The sequence below is a fragment of the Sciurus carolinensis genome, chromosome X (genome assembly GCF_902686445.1).
Source record: "Sciurus carolinensis chromosome X, mSciCar1.2, whole genome shotgun sequence".
In the NCBI taxonomy this organism is placed as follows: Eukaryota; Metazoa; Chordata; class Mammalia; order Rodentia; family Sciuridae; genus Sciurus; species Sciurus carolinensis.
Window position 1 is genome coordinate 3,298,619 of NC_062232.1, and position 20,760 is coordinate 3,319,378.

At 46.5% G+C, this 20,760-nt stretch overlaps 1 protein-coding gene across 5 annotated transcripts in view; it reads right to left on the minus strand.

The window, feature by feature from the left end:
* The window catches only part of Nlgn4x (neuroligin 4 X-linked), a 301,913-nt gene that overhangs the window by 261,854 nt on the left and 19,299 nt on the right, over window positions 1-20,760 (minus strand). For 4 of the 5 annotated variants that reach the window (XM_047537041.1, XM_047537037.1, XM_047537039.1 and 1 more), the window contains exon 2: window positions 34-202. The gene's annotated coding sequence lies outside the window, so the exon portion shown is untranslated. Of the gene's footprint in view, window positions 1-29; window positions 203-20,760 lie in introns of all 5 variants that reach the window. The other variant, XM_047537040.1, reaches the window with a different exon arrangement.

The following is a 20,760-nucleotide window of genomic DNA, read 5'->3' on the forward strand; positions in this document are numbered from 1 at the left end:
CTCCCAAGAATGAGCACATGAGCACCTACCTACCTGTCGAAGGTGATCAGAGGTGGAAGGTAAGAAGGATGAGGTCCGCACTACGATAATGTCTCCAACAAGCCTCTCCATATAATCTCATCTTTACCACCACAGCACGCCTGATTCCTGGAGAAGTTCACAGCCATTCCAACTCGCCCCCGGGAGCTGGTTAGGAAGATTCCTAGGATGTGAAGAAGAGAGGCATATTTTCATCGAGGAGCGTGTTGATATCACGGCGACTCTTTATATCACCCTTCACCATCCCTTATCCCCAATGCTTAGGATCAGAATGCTTCGGGTTGCCAACCTCTCTATTTAGGAAAACTGGCATACACGGGATGAGCTATCATGGGCTTGGGACCTGCATCGACACGCGAAATTCATCTAAGTTTCCGACGCACCTCAGACCCTAACGTTAGCTCCTTGTGGTATTTCTAACGATTTTAGCGCACAGATCAAAGGCGTTCAGTGTGCAGTGATCCACCTATGAAGTCGAGCCAGCGCTCAGAAAGTTTTGGCATTTTATAGCATTTAAGATTTTGGATATTTGGATGTGGGATATTGAACCTAATGCTGATTTATTTTTTAGAGTTTTGTAATTAGACATCCTAGTTGGGGGTTCATCCCAACCAACTCATTATCCTCTTTCATCCAAATCAACTCATTTTTTTCATTTATCTTTCTGGTTTTTTTTTTATTTTTACAGACCGCACAAATGGGTACAACTTTTCAGTTCTATGGTTGTGCAAATACACCAAAAATACAAAGCACCCAATCAATAAATGGGACAAGGACCTAGAAAGATACTTCACAGAACGAGATATACGGGTGATTAACAAATATATGAAAAAGTGCTCAACATCTCTAGTAATTAAGGAAAGGTCAATGATAACCACCCTAAGATTTCATCTCACTCCAATTAGAGTGGCGATTATCAAGAACACAAGCAATAATAATAAGTGTTGGCGAGGACGTGGGGGGAAAAGGCGTCCATTGCTGATGGAGTTGCAAATTGGTGCAGCCACCCTGGAAAGCAGTGTGGAGATTCCGCAAATAACGTCTAATAAATATTGTCCGGAAACCCGAGGTCATTTTGGACCATGAACATTTGTTGGGAAGAGATGACGGACGGGCTAAGAGGACCGGGGAAGAATTCTATAAGATGAAGGAGACAGGTGTCTGTCTCCTCCAGGTCTTTTGGGGGAGCCCATCATGAAAAAGGTTTGGTTATAATTCTGTGAATTCCTACGCAGGTCAACGGGGAATAGACAGAGCCATGCTCAGAAGAGAGAGCAGAGCAGACAGTCTGGAGAGCGGGTAGTAAAGATGACCTGGAGGTTCAGGAGGCAGGACGGCCATGTGAGTCCACAGAAGGCCCATGGGAAGCAGGTGGACACCACACTGGAACCCCAGAGACCCTAGCCTCACCTACACAGACGGACACACCCACCCGCACAAGCAGGGACAGGCTGGGTTATTTCTTATTTATTCATAAATTTAGAAACGTATTTCAGTTAAACAAATTCCTGAGACTAACTTTCCATCGTTAACAGAGTTCTCTCCGGAGTCAGAGTGACCGGCTAAAATTCGGAAAAGAAAACCAGGAGGAACAGCTTTCGTTCTGGTGTGTTACTCGGTCGCAAATAACAAGACCTTTGCACACGAGAGAAAAGAGTCATGGCCAGATCTGTTGGCAGCCTTGCACGTCATCACGGTGATTGGCAGGCTGACTGATCTCACCCAGTTTTTACCGCCCCTGCCTAAAAGATCCACCTTCCCACTGCACCACGTGGGAAAGACTGTATATTTGATGAAATTCTGCCTTCCGTCTTGGATTCGCCTCTCTGTTTTTTGGATGATTTTAGATAACATTCAACTTATTTAATTTTTAGCATCATGAAAAGCCAAGAGCAAGGGCAAGGACATTGCCTATTCGGAATTTTAAAAGTTAAAAATAAGTGTACCCTCAGAAAAGTGAGAGATGGCACTCCAATTACCTATGATCTCTCAAACTGTATAAATGCATTCAACTGTCAGGTGCAACTGATCAGAACAGATAAAATTAATAAAATAAAATGCACTAATGCTCACATTAGTTAAGGCAAAATAAAGTATGATTCTGTATTAAAAAAAAAAAAGAAAGATAACCGATTCTGTACCGTTCTATTCCCGAACGATCCCATAATTCCATGGAGCTCTAAAGAAATTAATTTATTGACCACATGGCTGATTTCTGCCCCAATCTTTACAAGAAAATTAAAAAGAGCAGAGAGTCATCCATCCGGTGAACAGGACAAATAATCCACACCGCATGATAACTTTGTAGCTTTCGTATGGGAATACAAATGATGAAAATCCAGAATCCTTAACTTTCTTAAAATGGATCCCTTTCCAAATTCTAGGCCTGGGCCAGAATGAGGAATTGGACAAAATTTTTCTAACATCAAAAAAGAGAGAGAGACAGAGAGAGAGTAGAGGGACCACCAGGATAAATATTAAAAAATAGAAGCTTTATTAAAGGGATTTGAACTTTAAAAAAAATTGCAAAAATGTGAAAGAACATGAAGATGGGTGAAAATAAATTTAAATACATAAATAGGGAAGCTCATCGGTTTGTGGTGGGGATAATTGCCAATAAATCCATGAAGTCAGAAATCCTGTGAAATGCACTTAGATATTTAAAGTACCAATCATTGCAACTGAGCAATGTGGTCCAGGACAGAGTAGCAATTGTGTTCTCTGAGGGTTACGGTGCTGACCGGGAGCTGGGCTCACTGCCCCGGTCCCGCTTCAAGACAGACCATCATATTTGGGAAAAAGTCCTAAATTCAACATCCAGCGTCTGGTTTTTATGGAATGCTCTCACCCTGGCAACACTGAAAAATCAAAAAGTTGTAAGTCAGACAGCATCTGTAGGCACTTGGAGATAAATCACGTCGGCACGTTCAGTGATGAACACAGTTTCAGGAAATCATGCTGGTTCACCAACACCACCCCGAATGATCAAAAGGAGTCTTGCCTTCCCTTAAGTGAGAGGGGACGTGTTGTTCCGGTGATCAAAGATGTCTTTCCTCTGAGTCGCTCTGATTTGTCTGCCTGTCTGAGAAAACAGATGGCCGAGTGCGGAACCGCTGTCCTTAAAACACCCGCTTTGATGGTGTATGACTATCTACAGAGCCTCTGGCGAAGGCCACAGCAGAGGCCAAGATGCCGTCTCCTGGACAGGAGAAGGTTCTCACGGGTCCCTGGCCTGCTCGGACCACTGAGCCAAAATGAGGGCTGGTCTCGTGATACGCCAGGAAGAGAGGGAGCTGGGGAGAGGTCAGGGGGCTGGCCAGGAAAGGAATTCGGGTTTGTTATGAGCTCAGTGCGAAATGGTCCTTTGTGAAACATTTTTCACCAACCAGGAGAAACAGAAGATGGGTCAGATTCCAAGGCTGATCTCTACCAACCTTCTGAACTCTCTCTGAACTTTGCAACCCTGGTTTCAACACTTACGTCCAACAGGCAGAAATAACTAGGTGTCACTAGCACCTGCTTTACAGCCTTCACTTAACTGTTCTGTAAGCCTCCAGAATGGAGGCCCTCTTTCCAGAGTCCTCTACCGGTGGGAAACTGAGGCACACAAAGAACTACTGACGTACACGCATAAGAGAGTATCGTGTCTACTTGTCCGTCTGGTCGTTTCTAATCATCAAGAAATAATTCAAATAATTCATGCAAGAGTTAGAGAGGAAGGAGTGGGAAATGGAGGTTGAGCTCAAAATAATGGATATGGTGTGGATGTGGGAGAGAAGAAGACAAGAGGATTCTGGGTGGAAGGAGAGGTGGAGAAGAGTAGCCATAAGAATAAGCAAGAGCCAGGAGCCATGGGTCCCAGCTGCCAGCCATTTGGACAGAACATGAAGGACAGAGAGATGGAAAGTTATGTCTGAATTTGTGACCCCTGGGCTGGAATGAGTGACAGAAAAGTGGCTGTTTGTTGATGACTTTATGAAGGCAGAGGAGCCGAATATTATCTAGTACTGCAAAGGATGAAGGCAGAATCGTTTTTATGAACCGTGTTAAAGAGCGTGCAATGTCATAGGCAGGACCCTGCTAAAAGAGTAAAGCAGAAGCCAGAGAGATGAGCGAGGGTATCAAAGAGGGACTGATGTGCATCACAAGCAGAATAGACAGGGGATTCGAACCCAAGAGGAGGAACCAGGCAGAGAAGGCGCCATCTACGAGGAACCAGTATGCAGAGAGCGGGGCCAGCTTGGCCAGGAGGGTGGAGGTCGATGTGAGCGTTGGAATGCAAACACTTGGGTGTGCTCTGGGGTTGGGATTGAAGGTGCAGCAGTCCTTGGGGACACAGGAGGAACAGAGGGTCAGGGAAGGGAATTCCTTGAATAAAACAAAAGTTGAGGAGAGAAAGAAGAGAGGGTGTTGGAAGTCAAGAAGCCAGAACTTCCTCAAAGTAGGAGAGTGAGTTAGGCAGTCCTCCTACTGAGGACTTCTCCAAGGGGAAGGTGGATTTCCATGAAAACCGAGGAAAGAGCATCCACCATGGACAGGGACCATGGAAAAGGTACCCACTGTGGTTGGGACCATGGAAAGAGCATCGGCCATGGACGGGGACCATGGAAAGGGTACCCACTGTGGTTGGGAACATGGAAAGAGCATCCGCCATGGACGGGACCATGGAAAGGGGACCCACTGTGGTTGGGAACATGGAAAGAGCATCCGCCATGGACGGGACCATGGAAAGGGGAACCACTGTGGTTGGGACCATGGAAAGAGCATCCGCCATGGACGGGGACCATGGAAAGAGCACCCACTGTGGTTGGGACCATGGAAAGAGCATCCGCCATGGACGGGGACCATGGAAAGATTACCCACTGTGGTTGGGACCATGGAAAGAGCATCCGCCATGGACGGGGACCATGGAAAGGGGACCCACTGTGGTTGGGACCATGGAAAGAGCATCCGCCATGGACGGGGACCATGGAAAGAGTACCCACTGTGGTGGGGACCATGGAAAGAGCATCCGCCATGGACGGGGACCATGGAAAGGGGACCCACTGTGGTTGGGACCATGGAAAGAGCATCCTCCATGGACGGGACCATGGAAAGGGGACCCACTGTGGTTGGGACCATGGAAAGAGCATTCGCCACGGACGGGAACCATGGAAAGGGGAGCCACTGTGGTTGGGATCATGGAAAGAGCATCCTCCATGGACGGGACCATGGAAAGGGGACCCACTGTGGTTGGGACCATGGAAAGAGCATTCGCCACGGACGGGAACCATGGAAAGGGGAGCCACTGTGGTTGGGACCATGGGAAGAGCATCCGCCATGGACGGGGACCATGGAAAGAGTACCCACTGTGGTTGGGACCATGGAAAGAGCATCCGCCATGGACGGGACCATGGAAAGGGGACCCACTATGGTTGGGAACCTGGAAAGAGCATCCGCCATGGACGGGGACCATGGAAAGGGTACCCACTATGGTTGGGGCCATGGAAAGAGCCCCTGCTAGGGAGGCTTCCAAAATACCTAACCTACACAAGTTAAATTATGTGTATTATGTCACACTTCTTTGTCCCTGTGGACCTTAAGGTAGGTTTGTGGAAGGATGTCTCCTCCTGAGGTATGAAGGACCATGAGCGGGCTGCAGCTGTAGTGTCAGAAGTATACGTGTAAAATCTCAAATAATATGTCAATAAGAAATACATGGAGGTAAGAACCATAATGTAATTAGAATTAAATTATGATACAAGGATTTGATTTTATATCCCACCATATAAAATCCATCTACAACAGGATAACATATCAAACAAAATAAAACACATGTATTTATTAGCAAATATGTTTCTGTTTGTGATATAAGACAAGATCTATATACTTATAAATGGTTATACAAATACATATACTTGTACTTCTACTCTTATGTAAGTATATATTTATGTACTCTTAAGTAAATATTTATTAAGTAAATATCTATTATAAATAGATATTTAATTAAGTAAATATCTATTATATACTTTATAAGTAAATTAAGTACATATGTATAGTTAATTAGCACTATATACTTTATGTCAATTAAATACATATACATAGCACTATATAGTACTTATATATGTATTTATAATATAATTAATTTAAACTCTAAAATATATACTTATATAAGGATTTATTTACACTTACAAAGTATATAAAGGTATAAATATATAGCAATATATACTTATAAGGATATATTTATATTCATATAACTATAAATATTCATATACTTACATAAGTATATATTTATATCCTAAGTATACTTATTTATATTCTTACACATATAAGTGTATATTTATATAGTCAGAAGCATATATTTATAAACTTATATAAGTACATATTTATATACTTAGAAGTATATATTTATATACCTAGAAGCATATATTTGTAGACTTATATAAGTACATATTTATATACTTCTATGTAAGTACATGAATATTTTATAGTATATTTATATATTTATATATGGATGTATTTATGTAAGTATATAAATATTTCACATACCTAAACAATATAAAAATGATATATTTCTTTATATCTAAAAAGTTGAGAGGAAATGATATAAAGTCGGGTGGAAATCGATATATCTAGGTTGAAGTATCTATATATCTGAAGTGAGAAGAGGTCAATGTTTCATGGGAAGAGGTCAATGTTTCGTGGGAAGAGGTCAATGTTTCATGGGAAGAGGTCAATGTTTCGTGGGAAAAGGTCAATGTTTCGTGGGAAAAGGTCAATGTTTCGTGGGAAGAGGTCAATGCTTCTTGGGAAGAGGTCAGTGTTTCGTGGGAAGAGGTCAGTGTTTCGTGGGAAGAGGTCAATGCTTCGTGGGAAGAGGTCAATGTTCTGCAGGAAGAGGTCAATGTTTCGTGGGAAGAGGTCAATGTTTCGTGGGAAGAGGTCAATGTTTCGTGGGAAGAGGTCAGTGTTTCGTGGGAAGAGGTCAATGTTCCGCGGGAAGAATCCCTGCTCTGAAGGGTCCATGCTGGAACAGAGACAAGGGTTGGGAATGATAATCCAAATGTTTTGAGGAGGTCTTGATGGTCACCATCTGGCCATGTTCAGACACAATCCAGTCCGTACAGAAAATCGGGGTTCTCGCCAGTCTGTCAATTCCCACAGCAGATTCCAAGGCGGATCTCTACCCACCTTCCGAACTCTCTCCAAACTTTGCACACATCACCCCGACTTTCCGCAGCTATCCATCGTCTGGGTCTCCACCCAACACGGGCTCTGAAATCTCTCAAGAGGGCACACCCTCCCCTTTCCAAAATGTCGGACCAAGCTGACTCCGTGGCTGGACCTCCAGTTCCCCCGGGAGTCTCCTGCCTTCCACGTCAACCTGCACTGCTACCTAGCTGCCTCATATTCAGCAGCATGGAACTGACTCTTCACCAACGACTCCGTTCCTAGGAAGCACTGAGGGGTCTCCCCCAGCCTGCAGAATAACTCCTGCCTGCTTCACCCGTGGGTTCCACCAGCTCAGATGACGTGAGTTCCACTTAGTCATCAAAATCAGCAACGTGCCTTTAACACCCACCATATCCGTCAACTCCACACCTGCTGAGACCCTGCCAGTACTCACTCCTTGTCCCTTGACCTTGGACAAAGTCATCTATCTCTAAGGCACAACTCGCAAGTCACCCTCTTTGGAGAAGCTCCTGAGGTAGCCCTTAGCCTCCAGGGTGGGTCCCAGGGATCAATGGTCTGCAGATATGAAGTTCCATCCCACATGGGGCCAGGTGGTCTCGGACTGGCCAACGGCATGCTGCAGAAGTGACCCTGCGCATCCTCCAACATCAAGTAATAGAGATGGAGCTCGCACCCTCTCTCTCTTGGATTCTCAGGAAAGCCAATGGTCAAGGCTGTAAGATGATCCCTTACGGAGAAGCTGTGGGTCAAAACCAAAGCCCGTGCCAAAGATCCCATCAGTGGGATGCTCCAACCCTAGCCCTGGGCTCCAAATCATCCCGAACCCTGAGCTGAATCACCCACCAGTCCTGATCTTCCAATTTCTAGGAGACTCAGAGATGATAAGCGCTTGCTGTTCTAATCCGAGCTGCAGGGCCATTTTTTATGCTACAGTAAGTAACTAATGCACTGTCCTAAATGACAGAAATGGAGAATAAGATCCAATGCTCCCGTCGTCTCAGTGTTTACCCTCCGTGTGGGATGCGGGATGTGCGTGTCTTGTGCTATCGTCGTTTCCATTTATCATTTGCTCTTCCTCGGGGAAACGGATCTCCCTGGGACCAGAGGCTGGGATCTTATCGGTCTTTCAATCTCTGGCAGCGTCGAGCAGGATAATCTCCAAATGAAATGTGAGTGTGGTTATCAGAGGAAGATGGGGAGGAAGATGTGAAGAGGGAAGGACAGAAGAGAGGAAGTGGAAAAGGAAAGAAGAAAAGGAGAGAAAGGAGAAGTGAGTGAAGAGCATGCACTTATGATTCCCGACTCTGCAGCAGCTGCCTGCGTCCCGGAATGACGGGACCTCGGTTTGAGATACACAGGATCCCTGCAATCAGAAACGATCTGCAGCCTTCGGGTTGCCTCAGTGTTCTGAATTATGAGGCGGATCTGTGGAGGCTATGGAGGAACTCATAACATCCACGCCATGAATGAGTTGGACGATTGTTGTTATTAATCTGTAAATACCTCTCAATCTACAGCACATGGCAATGACCCATAAATATTCACGGGCTGGAAAGGATCAGTAATTTGAAAACATAAAGACAACCTATAATTCAATAAAGGAAAACTGAAAAGAAAGCAATTGTGGAGACCCGGACTTTTAAAGCCACCTTCCCAAGAAGAAGGAACAAACATGAAATGGAGCTGGACCAGGTCTGGGAAAATATATGGTGAATGGATCCGCGTGCACAGATCCCAGAGGGTGATCCCTGGGCCAGAGGGAAAGAAGGAACTGCCCCAGGGGGTCATGGTCCAAATCTCAGATCTGCTGACCCAGGAACTGTAAGAATGGACCCCAGTCACTGAGGTCTCATCTAATTCAGATTCTGATGCTTGTATCTGAACAACACTCCATGCCATGATGTTTCAAAAGTAAGGAAGACTTGGGTTTAGCACCTCATTCCTGTGACCATCTCCCCAAGAAGCGTCTTAATACAACAAATATGAATTCATGCCAGAATTCACAAGATGGCGGACACAGCCGTCAGGCCAACCAGGAGACCACCAGCCACCTGTGAGCACGTCTGTTAGAGTTCTTAGCATCAGATCCACCCTCTGTGCCTCTGGAGATCATTCACAGGAAGTACAATCAAGAATCAATGAAAAAGATGTGAGCAAATTAAACAGCTTCCTCAGAGCAAAGGAAACAATCAAGAACATGAAGAGAACACCTCAGAACGGGGGAGAATCTTTGCAACCTACACCTCAGATGGAAAAATGATCTCCAGGATAAACAAAGAACCTGAAAACCACCCCCCAAAAGCCCAACCCAATCAATAAATGGGCAAAAGAAGAGAAAAACACTCCACAGAAGAAACACAAATGATCAACGAATATATGAAAAATGCTCAACATCTCTAGTGATCAGAGAAATGCAAATTAAAACTACTCTGAGATTCCATCTCACCCCAGTCAGAATGGCAACGATCAAGAAGACCAGCAATGATAAGTGTTGGCGAGGACGTGGGGAAAAGGTCCACTCACACATGGCTGGTGGGAATGCAAAATGGTGCCACTCTGGAAAGCAGTGTGGAGATTCCTCAGAAAACCTGGAATTTGACCCAGTTATCTCACTCCTCGGTTTATACCCAAAGGACTTAAAAATCAGCATGCTACAGTGACGCAGCCACATCCTTGTTTATAGCAGCTCAACTCACAATAGCTAAACTATGGAATCAATCGAGGTGTCCTTTGACAGATGAATGGATAAAAAAAAAATGTGGTGTATATACACAATGGAACATTACTCAGCAATAAAGAAGAATGAAATCATGGCTTGTGATGGTAAATGGATGGAACTGGAGAATATTATACTAAGTGAAAGAAGTCAAATGCAAAAAAACAAGCAACAGGCGAATTCTCTCTGATATGCAGATGCTAACCCACAACAAGGTGGGGAGGGAAAAACAGAAGTTCATTGGATTAAACACAGAGGGATGAAGGGAATGAAGGGGTGGATGGGAATTGGAAAAACAGTAAAATGAATCGAACATCACCTCCCTATGTACATATAGAATACACGACCAGGGCTAACTCCACATCATGGACAACCATAAGAATGGGAATTTGTATTTCATGTATTTATACTGTGTCAAAATACATGATACCATCAGGTGTAACTAAAAAGAACAAATGAAAAAAATATATCTTTCATCCCTCAAAGATGGCAGAAAGAACCCACAATGGGATCATCCCATGTTTCTTCCTCTCTGCCACCATATTGTTTTGCAATTTTGATCTTCAAGTTGTTCTTTATTTTTTAAATTTTTCATTAATTTTTAATTTGTTCTAACTAGTTGCACCTGACAGCAGAAGGCATGGATGCATTTTGACAGATCAGACATAAATGGAGGGCCATCTCTCATTTTTCTGATGGTCCATGTTGCAGGATCACATGGTCATGCAGTCACACATGCACATGAGTCATCATGTCCGTTCACTCTACTGTCCTTCCTGCCCCACACCCTTCCCTCCCTTCACTCCCTCTACCTGATCTAAAGTACCTCTATTCTTCCCTAGCCCCCCACTTATTGTGAATTAGCATCCGCACATCAGAGAAAATACTCAGCGTTTGTTTTTTTTGGGATTGGCTTATTTCACTCAGCATGATAGTCTCTAACTCCACCCATTCACCAGCAAATGCCAGAATGTCATTCTTCTCTAGAGTTGAGTAAGTTCATCTTACTTCCTTTGTAAACTTCCAATTTGCCCCAACTCTAAGGTCACATTCGCTATTCAGATTTCTCATGACCCTCTAGCGTCATGCACGTTGGCCGAGCCACATGATGAAAGTCCTGCTACCGCACACATTTAGGACACTGCTCAAAAGAGACTTAATGAAAATAAAAAAATCACAGATCTGGCAGCCCAGTGCTTATCAGGTAAGTCACCAAGTGCTGAATGTGTTCACCATTATGTTTCCATTTCAGATGTGTCTTGACAAAGACGGTGAAGCTAAAGAGGGTTACACTGATCCACTTTGAAGAGGTTAAGATATGGACATAGGTTGCTGTTATAGTTTAGGTATAAGGTGTCCCCGTAAGCTCATGTGAGACAGTGAGGAATGTTCAGAGGTGAGATGATCAGAATATGAGAACTGTGCTCAAATCAATGGATTAATCCATTTAATGGATTCATAATTTGAATGCATTAATGTGGGGTAGGAAGGTAGGTGGCTAGTGAAGTGGGTCACTAGGCACCTGCCTTTAAGGTGTATATCTGGTCCCTGGTGAGCAGAGCTCTCTCTGCTTCCTGGTGCCACGTCCTGAGCTGCTCTCCTCCTCCAGGCCCTTCCGCCATTTTGTTCTGCCTCACCTTGGGCCAGAGCCATGAGTTGGCCCACCATGGACTGAACCTCTGAAACCATGAGCCCAAATAAACCAGGTGGTAACTCAAGGCAGGTGGGGTGTGGCTGGAGGAGCTGGGTCACTGGGGATGTACCTTGGGGACTATGTCCCGTCCCTGGCTCCTTGGGGACTATATCCTGTCCCTGGCTCCTTGGGGACTATATCCTGTCCCTGGCTCCATGGGTTGATATCTAGTACCTGGTGAGCAGAGCTCTCTCTGCTTCCTGGTGCCACGTCCTGAGCTGTTCTCCTCCTCCAGGCCCTTCGCCATTTTGATCTGCCTCACCTTGAGCCAGAGCCATGGAGTCAGCCCACCATGGACTGAACCTCTGACACCATGAGCCACAATAAACCAGGTGGTAACTCAAGACAGGTGGGGTGTGGCTGGAAGAGCCGGGTCACTGGGGATGTACCTTGGGGACTATATCCTGTCCCTGGTTCCTTGGGGACTATATCCTGTCCCTGGCTCCTTGGGGACTATATCCTGTCCCTGGCTCCTTGGGGACTATATCCTGTCCCTGGCTCCTTGGGGACTATATCCTGTCCCTGGCTCCATGGGTTGATATCTGGTCCCTGGTGAGCACAGCTCTCTCTGCTTCCTGGTGCCATGTCCTGAGCTGTTCTCCTCCTCCAGGCCCTTCGCCATTTTGATCTGCCTCACCTTGAGCCAGAGCCATGGAGTCAGCCCACCATGGACTGAACCTCTGACACCATGAGCCACAATAAACCAGGTGGTAACTCAAGACAGGTGGGGTGTGGCTGGAGGAGCCGGGTCACTGGGGATGTACCTTGGGGACTATATCCTGTCCCTGGTTCCTTGGGGACTATATCCTGTCCCTGGTTCCTTGGGGACTATATCCTGTCCCTGGCTCCTTGGGGATTATATCCTGTCCCTGGCTCCTTGGGGTTTTATCTGGTCCCTGGTGAGCAGAGCTCTCTCTGCTTTCTGGTGCCACGTCCTGAGCTGCTTTCCTCCTCCAGGCCCTTCCGCCATTTTGTTCTGCCTCACCTTGGGCCAGAGCCATGGAGTCAGCCCACCATGGACTGAACCTCGAAACCATGAGCCCCAGATGAACTTTTCCTCCTCTAAGTTATTTTTATTGGGTGTTTTGTTCCCAGCAACATAAAACTGACTAATGCAGCTGCATAAGGCACTTATGTCACTGGCAACCCACATGTGATGATGTCTCTCAGGAGGTTCTAGCACAGCCTTGGTAGGCAGTGGGCCACGCCGTCTCACTTTATGCAGACATGTTACATCTCCTTATGTGACAGTGATGAAATCCCCCGACAATGAATCTCTCAGAGAACATCCCTGCTGTGAAATGGCAATGCACAAGTCAACCCAGGCGAAGGAAAGCGAAAGCATGAATTACCAACGTTTGTCACCTAGTCCGTGGAAAAGGGCCAAAGACAGACTTTCCTTAATTATTGGTGATTCATGAGTTGGAAGCTGAAAATACGCTGGCGCACACCCATGTTGCAGCCCGGATTTCCTCAAATTCAGAAAAGGGAGAGAGTTGGAGATGAAAATCCATGACTGCGGATCGCTGCCCTCTTCCCAGGCTGAGCAGAGCACCTCTGCCTTAGCCCAAGTGTGGCCCAAGTGGACGGTCTCAGCATCTCTCACCATCCGAGTACCATATGGAAATGTGCTTTGTCCTATTTAATGAACCTTAGACACCAAAATCGTACACATCTGTGGGCTACCTGGGTTGGATTTGTACTACTTCATGATCAACATATACCGTTCAGGCATATTAAGGAATAGCGTGCGGTATTCCAACACATGGATCAGAGTGCATGGACCCAGCGAAGGGAACCGCCATCTCCTCTTCCTTATCATTTCGTTACTGATGACACCTGCAAGCTCCTCCTCACATTGGAGGCTGATGGGCAATGACCCCATTTCTAGCTCCGAGTCCCCTGTACCCAGTTCATATTCAGAGTTCAACAGGGTGGCAATGAAACCGAGTCCATTCGTAAAACCCACGGCGTGGGTCGTGTGCCTAACCGTGGTTTAGAACGAGCAGTAGGAGAGCCAAGAGTTTTAATTACGATGCCCGCCGCTCTAGAATCACGCAGTGCTGGAGCTGGGGAGGACCCACCGTCGCCATTTAGAGGACTATCATTAAAAATGGCAGACAGACATCCCCTGCTCCCCCGAAGGCACTCCGGAATGTGTGGGTGCAATAACACGTCACGGCGAAGTCCCCCAAATCCTGAGGCTTGCGGATGAGGAAGACGGAGGGAGAAGACTGTCCTTCAATGTCAGCCCTGCCCCAAACCAGACCCGTCACCATGGATCCGCCCTCTGGAGATGGGTGGTGGCGGATGGGCTCATGAATCTGAGTGTGGCCATCGTTCAGTTTGCAAGATTCACCAACATCAAACCACCTCCTCAAACAATTCTCTATTTGCACGTCAAATATTTTCCAATAACAATGGGTGTTAAAGAAGAAATCCTACATACACGGAGATACCGTGACCTAGGGCTCCTCAGCTAAGTGCCACAAGTTTGGTGTCTTCTCTTCTCTCAGTGACCTGGAGGTGAGACGTCCAAGCTCAGGTGTCAGTAAGAACAGTCTTCCTACAACACCTGTTGGGGACAACCCTTCCTGGTCTCCTTCAACTTCAAATGGTGGCCAACCGACTCGCCACTTCTTTTCCACTGGCCAGTGATCCCTGGCGCACTGCCTACATAGCCACCTGACCATCTTCACTCCGTGTGTGTGACTGTGTCTACCCGGAGAATATTTTCTTAGAAGGACGCCAGTCCTTTGGAACGGTGGCCAATCCATCTTAATGACACCTGCAAAAATTTTCTTTCAAGGATGGTCACATTTCCGGGAGTTGGAGAATGGAAGTTCAATCTGTATTTTTGGTAGGACGCAATTCCATCGGGCCTGCGGTTGAAGCGCAAACTAAAAGATGAGACGGGCATCATGTTGTTTCAGTTGCTAAAATGTTAAACCCAGAACAGCAAGTTGTGCCAGATCCCTCTGACTGACTCTCTTTCCTCTCTCTCTCCTCTGCCCCACTGGCCGTGAGCTGGGTGACTTTCCTCCACCACGTCCTTCCGCCATGATGTTCTGCCTTCCTCAAACCAAGAGTAATGGAGCAAGCTGACCATGAACTCAAATTACACCAGCTCTCTCTCTCTCTCTCTCTCTCTCTCTCTCCTCTGCCCCACTGACCATGAGCTGGGTGAATTTCCTCCACCATGTCCTTCTGCCACGATGTTCTGCCTTTCTCAGACCCAAAGCAATGGAACCAGCTGACCATGAACTGAAATTACACCAGATTGCTCTCTCCCTCTCTCCCTCTCTCCCGTCTCACTGGCCATCAACTGGGTGACTTTCCTCCACCACTTCCGTCTTCTTCCGCCATGATGTTCTGCCTTCCTCAAACCAAGAGTAATGGAGCAAGCTGACCATGAACTCAAATTACACCAGCTCACTCGCTCTCGCTCTCGCTCTCTCTCTCTCTCTCTCTCTCTCTCTCTCTCTCTCCCTCTATCTCTCTCCATCTATCTCTCTCCTCTGCCCCACTGGCCATGAGCTGGGTGACTTTCCTCCACCACGTCCTTCTGCCATGATGTTCTGCCTTTCTCAGACCCAAAGCAATGGAACCAGCTGACCATGAACTGAAATTGCACCAGCTCTTGCTCTCTCTCTCTCCCCTCTCCCCTCTTCTCTCTCTCTCCCCTCTCACCTCTCCCCTTCTCTCTCTCTCTCTCTCTCTCTCTCTCTCTCTCCTCTGCCCCACTGACCATGAGCTGGGTGACTTTCCTCCACCACGTCCTTCTGCCATGATGTTCTGCCTTTCTCAGACCCAAAGCAATGGAACCAGCTGACCATGAACTGAAATTACACCAGATTGCTCTCTCCCTCTCTCCCTCTCTCCTATCTCACTGGCCATCAACTGGGTGACTTTCCTCCACCACATCCTTCCACTTCCGTCTCCTTCCGCCACGATGTTCTGCCTTCCTCAAACCAAGAGTAACGGAGCAAGCTGACCATGAACTCAAATTACACCAGCTCTCTCTCTCCCTCTCTCTCTCTCTCTCTCTCTCTCTCTCTCTCTCTCTCTCTCTCCCCCTCTATCTCTCTCCTCTGCCCCACTGGCCATGAGCTGGGTGACTTTCCTCCACCACATCCTTCTGCTTCCGCCTCCTTCCGCCATGATGTTCTGCCTTCCTCAAACCAAGAGTAATGGAACCAGCTGACCATGAACCGAAGCTGCACCAGCTCGCTCTCTCTCTCTCTCTCTCTCTCTCTCTCTCTCTCTCTCATGCACACACACATGGAATTCTGGACACGGAACATCAGAATGGCTGGCTGCACATGCCAGCTTCCCTTCAGGCTTGTACCACCCCACGCAAAGAGCCCTGCCCTTCGACAAACCTGCACCAAGTCGAGGTACTGAGGACACAGCCCGTTCACAAAATTCTCATTCGAAATTCCATTCCCCCAAGTCCTGAGGGCACCTGCGCCCCAGCTGTGTCTGGGACAAATCTGCACACATGCATCACACACTGTATACATCAGTTGCATGATCAACCGACGTTTCTTTTTCTCTTTCATTTTGCGGGAGTCTAGCTTCTATTTTAAACCTATTTATCGGTCAAGCAAAAAATTAGTTCTAACCTGTTTCATTAGTTGGCTTGAAGATTTTAGCTCTGTTTTCCATCTTTCAAAATATAACCCAAGTTTTCAAAACATGCCCAGAAAGAAGAAAAGCATTTACATTTATGAACATTCTTGTCAAAAAAGAAAACCTATTCATGCTATTAAACATAAACAGCAACGTGTATAGAAAAGGAACAGCAGATACGATCACAATCCAATTTGACAAAATCTGACTCTTATTCATTAGTTTCTGTGCATCTGTTCAGGTTTTGAGAAATTACAGATGGAGAACAAGCGGGCGCTTTAGATGAAACGGGTCTTCTTTGCACGTTTATTGCCATTGGAATAAAAATAACCAGTTTTAAATGGGAGGGGGAAAAAACCTAATAGATGCCCATTTATTGGAGCATTTGAAACAATAATAAAAAAAAAGAATCAATTGCCAAGTCAGTTATGATACAGGCTACCCTGCATTTTTGTGGGGTGCTGCTATTATTCATTCAGAGTCTCTTAGGTTTTAAAAATAAAAGCGGCTGCAACCCACATTTTCTACACGGATTCATCTCGCATTCGCTGCCCAGAACATTAAAACTTCTGATTTTGTTGGAAAATCTAATTCGAATCAATTGATGTCACAGCTCGGACCACATCACACGATTTTCAAAGAGTCCGACATTTAATTTTCTGGGCGGCAGATTCCTGGTGCCCCTTTTGACGTTAACGACTTCTAAGTGAGGACGGCCCTGGTCCGGGATTCGCCTCTGCAGACGGGCAGACCGCGTTCCCACGCGCTCCCGTATTCCAGGGCCCGTCTCCTCTGCTGTCCTTCACTCCCATCTTATCCAGCCCGGTTTGAGATAAGCTAGCGACATTGTGTCCACGTTTCCTTCTTTCCTTCCCCTCTGAGTCTCTCACGCCCATCAATCGGCCCATCTTCCTTCCGGAGTATGTGAGTTTTATTATCTGTCCGCACATTTCAGCCTGATTCTCATTACGACGGGTGGAAGGCATACGGTTCCATTTATTTTTATTTTAATTTTTATTTTAAAAAGGAACTTCAGAACGGTGCGGTTGCTATCTCTTACTGCAGGGTGTGCGCCATGCATCTGGCCGTACCGCCATATACGAGGTGGCTAAGGAAATACCCAAGGCCGTGAAAATCCCTGGGGAAAAATCTGGAGGAAATGCACCTGATTTTATAAAAGAGACTCCTCATCTGGGTGCCCTTGGCCTCCCAGGAGACTTCTAAAAAGGCCTGGAGATATTTTTGGTCCTGGACTCCTGGTGGCATTCAGACGAAGGGTCCCACAGAGGCTGCCCACCACCCTATGGTGTGCAAGGGAGTCACCTACCAGCAAGCATGCCTCAAGGTCATGAGGACAGGTTCATAAATCTTAATTTGTGAGACAGGTGCATTCCTACAAATTATCTTGAACAGAGCAAGTCACGTTTTTAATCGGATGCAGAACGTAACCATTTGCATATTCACTAATGCCTCCTTTTCTGATGACTGATTTGATTAATAAGAGTTCAGTATCCCTGATTGATGTTTAGAAGTTGGGCTTTATCTGTCATCCCAGCGGCTCGGGAGTCTGAGGAAGGAGGATCAGAAGCTGGAGGCCAGCCTCAGCAACGTAGGGAGGCCCTGAGCAACTCAGAGAGAGCCTGTCTCTAAATAAAATACAGACAGAGCTGGGATACAGCTCAGTGGTGGAGCAGCCCTGGGTTTAATCCCAAGTACCAAAAAAAGAAAAAAGTTGGGATTTATCCTGATCATACACTGGGGTTCACACACACACAGACACACACACACCTCACACATCTGCATAAATGAGGCGAATCCACACTAGCACAAACACAATGGCCAGCAAAAACTGCAAGGAACCGTTTGTTATTCCTTAAGGACAATCTCTTTAAATACCACAGGCAGGGTGGACCTCAAGAACGGACATCAGATCCTTACCTGTGAGTGGACAGAAAAGCAAAAGATGAGTCGCGGTTGATTCTCTGTGTACGTGTGTGTGGATATTTTTATTTGTTTATTGATTTTTATTTATCTAGGTTTTGAGAGCAAAGTAACAGGATTTACTCGAGTCACAGAAAGAAAGCAGAGCTCTCAAACAGGGAGGGTCCTGAGAGAGGGAAGCCCTGTGTGTGTGTTTTTAATAAAAGCTACCTTCCAATCTCCTTCCTCGGGTCTCCTGTCAGTACTGGGTCTCTGTCAGCATGGTGGTTTAGATATGAGGGGTCCCCCTAAAACACACGTGGGAAGTCTTTGCAAGAGCATTGTGAAACAATTGGGTTATGAGAGGTGTAACCTAGTCAGTGGATTAATCCACTTGGATGGACTAACTGGGTGGTGACTGTAGGCAGGTGGGGAGTGGTTGGAGGAGCTGGGTCACTGGGCACCTGCCTTTGGGGTTCATATCTGGTCCCTGGTGAGCAGAGCTCTCCCTGCTTCCTGGTGCCACATCCTGAGCTGCTCTCCTCCTCCAGGCCCTTCCGCCATTTTGTTCTGCCTCACCTTGGGCCAGAGCCATGGAGTCGGCCCACCATGGACTCAACCTCTGAAACCATGAGTCAACATAAACCAGGTGGTAACTCAAGGCAGGTGGGGTGCGACTGGAGGAGCTGGGTCACTGGGGACATCCCTTGGGGACTATGTCCTGTCCCTGGCTCCTTGGGGACCATATCCTGACCCTGGCTCCTTGGGGACTATATCCTGTCCCTGGCTCCTTGGGGACTATATCCTGTCCCTGGCTCCTTGGGGACCATATCCTGACCCTGGCTCCTTGGGGACTATATCCTGTCCCTGGCTCCTTGGGGACCATATCCTGTCCCTGGCTCCTTGGGGACCATATCCTGACCCTGGCTCCTTGGGGACTATATCCTGTCCCTGGCTCCTTGGGGACTATATCCTGTCCCTGGCTCCTTGGGCACTATATCCAGTCCCTGGCTCCCTTGGGGACTATATCCTGTCCCTGGCTCCTTGGGGTTTAGATCTGGTCCCTGGTGAGCAGAGCTCTCTCTGCTTCCTGGTGCCACATCCTGAGCTGCTCTCCTCCTCCAGGCCCTTCCGCCATTTTGTTCGGCCTCACCTTGGGCCAGAGCCATGGAGTCGACCCACCATGAACTGAACCTCTGAAACCATGAGCTCCAAATCAACTCTGTCTGGTCTAAGTTGTCCTTTGCAGTTCTTTTGGTCACATCAACCAAAGAGCAGGCTAACAAGGTCAGGGAGGAAATGAAATGAGTTCCAGAAAGCCCTCCCTCCCACCTGCCCACGTTCATCTAGACCCTGGGAGTCGGGGAAACTCCACCAGAGCTTTACCGGAATCACTGAAGCTCCCGGGAGAGAGCCTGGCGTGCATTCTCCAAATTCCACAATCCCCTTTCAGGAAGAAGAGAATGAAAGAGCTCTTTCTTCCACGGGAATCTGCATGAGATGAAAAGGCGGAGCCAAGTCCCTAATGATGAAGAAACGTTTGCAGGATCAATTGGCCAGCTGCAGAGCACAGAGCTTACGGGAAACAGCAAACCGCTAAAGGGGTCATTTGGGTATTCAGGACTTGGCAGTGAATGGCGACAAACACGCTTGGTAATTTCAGGTGCAGGACGGACAGGGCGGGTGTGGAAAATGGCTTATATGGTGGAGCCATGTATTTACAGATCCTTGGTGAGTTACAAGAATAAAGAAAAGAGATACATTTAAATACAAAACAGGAGGCTATACATTCATAATCGCCAAGGCAAAACCACGGGGACACTGGGTCTATTATTCAAGCTTCTCTGTCTCTCTCTCTCTCTCTCTCTCTCTTTCTCCCTCTTTTTTTTTAATTTTTTTGGTTATTTTTGTTTGCACACACCTGAAATATGCAAGAGTGGCATATTCAAAGATTCAAGCACCTGCAAATATTTCAAATGAATGCAAAAATGGGAACCCTGTGCACATCGAAGCAATATCCGAAATAAAAAGTCTACCAAGTAATGCCCGAAGATTAAAAAAGAAAAATGTGCAATTTGCCAAAAGGAATTTGAAATTCACTGCAAGCAACAAAAATGCATGAATAATCTAAAAGGAAAACATAAAGGATAGGCAAGCCTTCGAGAGGCTTCAGAATGCATGAATAATCCGAAAGCAGGGAGGACAGCAGAGTGGACAGACATGCTGAACTCGTGTGCATGTGTGACTGCATGACCATGTGATCCTGCAACATGGACAGTCAGAAAAATGAGAGATGACCCTCCATTTATGTCTGATCTGTCAAAATGCATCCATGCCTTCTGCTGTCAGGTGCAACCAATTAGAACAAATAAAAACATTTAAAAATTTTAAAAAGAATGTTAAGGCGTAATGAACTCCAGACATATCTCATTAGCGGTGGAAAATAATGCTTCCTAAGGTCTGCAGTAAACTCAACCTGGCTCGGGCTATGACGATATGGAAATACAACCTCTACGTTGTTATAGCTGAGCCGGGCACGTTGGCTCATGCCTGTTATCCCAGGAGGCCGAGGCAGGAGGATCACAAG